Here is a 5,089-nt window from a genome sequence, read left to right as displayed (position 1 = left end):
CTGGATTGTCTCTGGGGCATCTTTACACAGCCTGCACCTGGGGTCTTGCCTGGTGTGATAGACCCCAGCCTCTATGGATCTTGTACTCAGAGCTTGTTCTTGTGCTGCCATGATTAGCAGCTGGATAGCGTAGAGCAGCTGGATAGCGTAGAGCAGCTGGATAGCGTAGAGCAGCTGGATAGCGTAGAGCAGCTGGATAGCGTAGAGCAGCTGGATAGCGTAGTGGTTAGACTACACCCCTTTGGAACCCAGGATCGCAAGTTCGATTCCTGCCTGGGGCGTCTGTATCCAGTAAGGGTCCTAAGGCTAGACCCCCTATGCTAAGCGAGCCTACTGCAGACATGAGCGAGACAGATAAATATGAAGGCATGCCGGCTCGGACGTCGCCCGGATCAACAAGGTCCGCGTCAGGTGTTGAGGAACCAGGGCACCCTGACGAAAAGTGGGCTACTGGAACAAGAAGGCATCGGTGGGCAAGAGAAGAAAACAAATATATATATATATATATTTGTGTGTGTGTACATGTAAGCATGTATGTGGAAATATATGTGTGTGTATGTATGCATGGGCGTATCCGAATGTATGCAGGTGTATGTATAACTTGTACATATCTTTCTTGTGTAAATGTAAATTCGTCTGTGTTATTGTGTAAATGTTTATGCTATTGTGTACTTCACACACACGGAGAGATGCCAAACTGTCTTTTATGGGTTTTGTAACGATGACACTAAAGAACTATTCTCAATTCTCAAAAAATATGCACTTATATTGTAATATGTGTGTGAGAGATATCTAGAAGTTGGCCCACTGTAATCGAATGTAAATGAGTGCTGTTCAGTGATCCAAGTCAATCAGTCTGGAAGGACCTGTGCTTAATGGACATCTGTCTTTTCTTCTATGCTTACAGTCATCATGGTTGTCTTGTGTTGTTTTACAAAAGCTTTCTTGTCTTGGGCTTGTGCTAGCCTAGTTTAAGACGATGGTATGTGTTTATAGCATATGCTTAGATACATGTGTCCATTCCCCAACCTGTGATTGGAGCAATTTCCATTAATAAGCTGATGTGATGCGATTCATATTACTGATTACTGCTATATGCTGTTATTTAGGCACTTGCACTGTGTGTCTGTGTGAAAGAGGAAGAGAGAGAAAGAGAATGTGTGTCTGCTCCAGTAGGGCCACAAAAACCTGGGTCCTAGTTACACATGTGGATGCAGCTTTAAATTGCCACAGATTCTGACTGTAAGGTCCTACTTCTGTCAGAGAAAAGCCAGGCTTTAAACCTCTGTTGTATTTTTACCCTACCACTTAATTTAGAAACTCTTCAGCAGCCCTAGTTGGACTTCACACAGAGTGTAGAGCGAGTATGGAACAGACTGATATTTTTACTAAGAGATGTGTTGGGAATTTACTGGACATCAGAAAGAAACACAGCTCAATAACAAAAGGTGCACAAAAACATGCAAGAATATAAGGAGACACAGATGAGCTAATTACACTGGCAAAAGAGATCACTGAAGGAGGGGGAAAGGGAACAAGACTACACAGAAGGAAAAGCAATTACCAAAATAAAACAGGATATAAGCAGTGCTGAAACAATAAAACATGAAGGGAGGGATATAAAAAGGAAAAATATTGTATTACTGCCAAACTGTATCAGAATAATTCAGTGATTACAGATAATAAACAGTGATAATAACTCAAGCAGTTTCTGATTGTTTTTCACCTAAAATTCACTGAACATGATCATTGCCACACTCTGCAGACACTCTCCTGTTTGGCCCAATTCCATCATCATGAGATCATTAAAAACTAGACAGACAGATGGTGGAGATGAAGGTGGAGACTCTGTATCATGTACACTGTATTATTCAGCAATTGGCATGATGCATAACAGGAGGCTGTGGCATGACAACAAAACTAATTATAATGATAAACAGAACAATGTCAGCTGCCAACAGTCACAGAAAACATGAATGAACTGACTCTCAGCACAATCAGCTCCACCTGCATGTTGGAGACAGAGAAGAAGTGCTGCCTGTGAATGTAAATATGCTTTACATGTAGCTATGCCTGTGTATCTTTAACTACACAAATTTACAAACACATGTACTTTTTCTGATTCACATTTACACTGACATAGCTATACATCATATTTCCACATACAGAACAGTCATCTAAAGTACTTTGATGTAGTCAACATCACAAATCTGTCATATTTCAATGTACACCTGCCAATAATGACAGACTAAGAATTTAAAAGTAATAAAAAAATGAATATGCACAGGACTTGCTTCCCCACAGTGTTTCACAGACACAGACCAAAGTGCTACACAACAATCAACAAAAATAACTTGAAAACATAATGACAAAAGAGAAGAAGTGAGTTATTAGTTTAAAGTTTGAAAACTGTTAGTAAAGCAGACAACCTGACCTAGATGGAGAACGGAGACCTCATGTTCCCCGGTCCTCCTGCTCCAATCGACTTTCTAATCTATTGTCTTTTGCTCCGTCGTGCATTCCAAAGGTGGAGTCTTCCCGGGGCACCCACCTTCCCTGTTCCTTGCCTACACACCTGAAGTTAATAGCTGATTACCTTTGTGTAGTTTGCTGTCACTCACAGGTTTCATAAGGCTGAAGCTTTCCTTCAGTTGATGCACAGAAACCCGCTTTTGTGACTTATTGGACTTACCTTTCTTTTTTTATAGATATGCCGGGGGCTCGGGAATGTCATCTGTTGAAACAAGGAAGTCTGTGAAGGAAAGCTCGGCTTGGAGGAAACTCTGTCTGCTGTTCCAGTCTGCTGACTGGCGGTAAATACTTTATACTGCACGATAGATACTCAGCGGCAAATATAACGTGTTATTATTTATTATTATTGCTTGTTTGGCTGATAGTTGCCCAGTTATGTCTACTAATCAAGGCTAACTCATTCATTGTTAACCACTTTCCTTTCTCTCTGTGCTTGATGCGAGCAGTAAACTCCCCACTGTCTCTATTCTCCTGCTTGTGTCGTGCTGTATGCAGAGCTGTACACATGAATATGCTGTTCTGCAGTTTTAGCAGTTACCATTACATTTAGTGCTGCATAAACTGTACAATTAACTTGTGCCAAATTCCCAAGTAAATGTTCTTATGTAATTTCACTCATTATTTTTTAAATAGTTTACAGTAAATCTGTAATTTTACTATAACTTAAGTGATTTAACTTCTTTATTAGAAATTATTATACTTTAATCGATAAGAATGCCTGTCTTTATATAAATAGCACAGTCAGTCAAAGGAAAACTGTTTCCCCTGTCCTCAAAACTGAGAGAAATACTACAGCAGAGAGACTGAAAGTAGTAATATGCCTTTTTGTTCTCCAGACGATCATAAGTATTTTTGTGTTTTGTTTTTATAATCTTCAGACTTGCTCTTATGGACACCAGCTTTTTAGTACCTTTGTTTCAGCACGGTTTCATTTTAACAACTCTGAGCCATGAGTGAGATCTTTGGGATCTTTCTTCATGAACTCCTGTAGACCATATCACAACAAGGGCCAAAAAACGTTTATTAGTAGCAGCATGTGCCTTTTTGAGCATTAAAATTACTCTTACACATTTGTCTATATATTTACCAAAACAGCTTGAATAATAAGATAAAATAAGAACAGAAAAAGATAAGATACGACAATGACAAGAAGAAATAACTAATAAAAAATTTAAAAATGTTGTTTCTACTGGAGTGATGGGTTTTGTTTTGGGTTTTTTAAGCACTCATGGTGGCTCAAGTTAAAAAAGTTTGTGAATAAAAGTTGATATGTGAGTGTGAAGAAACATTCACTGCAATATGGGAAAAAACCAAGGAACAGATTCAGATTTTGCAGCATCCATGAGATAGTGCTAAGAAAACAGACTACAAGTGATGATATTTTTAATGAAAGATAAATTAAGATCATGTAAAATTACAATACTGGAATATGTTTGAAAGGTTAAACTTTTCCTCAAGTATCTGACAGGAGTTTCTCTGTTAGAGGGAGCATATTCTCACCTTGCTTCCCTAAGCTGGGGTGTTCCGCAAGGTTCAGTCCTGGGTCCATTCATATTTTCTTTCTACATTATTCCTTTATTCAGTCTTTTACTGGGGTCACATTTCATATCATTTCTATGCTGATTCCATTTAAATGTTTGTGTCTTTAACAATACTGTTGGGTCTGCGCTTCCATAGGCCCCGCTGGTTGAGGAACGTATTCCCGTTAACGAAGCAAGACAACCAAGACAACCAGCTGTTTTACTTGCGCAAGGATCTGAGAGCAGCCCTTCTGCCCTCGGTCGGACCACTTCGAAGAACCAGCTTACGCTTGCTGCCTTTTATTGAAAACAGGTACAGTACACACAAGCACCACCCATTATAAAACCCCCCTATATGTGTGTGCACGTGTAAGCACGTGTGCGTGTGTGTGTGAGTGTGTGTTTGTGTATAGGGGTGCGTTTGTGTGATCTCCTGCCCACAAAAGGGTCATAAAGGCAGGAAGTTTACTAAGCAAGAAAACAGAACCCTCACATAGGATGTGCCTATAATAAAACACAGGCTGGGGAGGTCAACAGGAACAGAAGAATGTCTTTGATCCTATAGTTTGAACCAAGACTTACAAATTTAAGTAACACAATTACAACATTTAACAATTTGACTCCAACAATACAACTGTCAGGATTTCAAACTCTGTAAACAGCCCGGAGGCATCAATTTGATCAGAGCTCAGTTAGTTTGACTCGTGGGTATTAATTCATTTAAACTAACATATTCATCCTGTCTAAACCAGGTCTCTGTAAGGCACACCAAATCAATTTGTTGATCAATTATTAAATGAGCTACTAACAGGGGCTCTGAGGAGAGACACAGTTTTCATTAATCCACATTTAACTGCTTCAGTCTTTGGGGCAGCTGAGGATGCTACATTGTGCTTTCTTTGTTAATTTTATCCTTATAATTCCTTATTATTGGTGGTATGAGAGCAGAGACAGTTTCTGTGGCACATGGTGTTTCGGAAAACTGTCAATCATAATAATAATAATAATAATAATAATAATAATAATAATAATAATAA

Source organism: Pundamilia nyererei, unplaced genomic scaffold, assembly GCF_000239375.1.
Source record: "Pundamilia nyererei isolate P.nyererei 1_Seehausen unplaced genomic scaffold, PunNye1.0 scaffold00061, whole genome shotgun sequence".
Classification (NCBI taxonomy): domain Eukaryota; kingdom Metazoa; phylum Chordata; class Actinopteri; order Cichliformes; family Cichlidae; genus Pundamilia; species Pundamilia nyererei.
The sequence above is the reverse complement of the archived record's forward strand: the minus strand, read 5'-3'. Positions refer to the sequence as shown.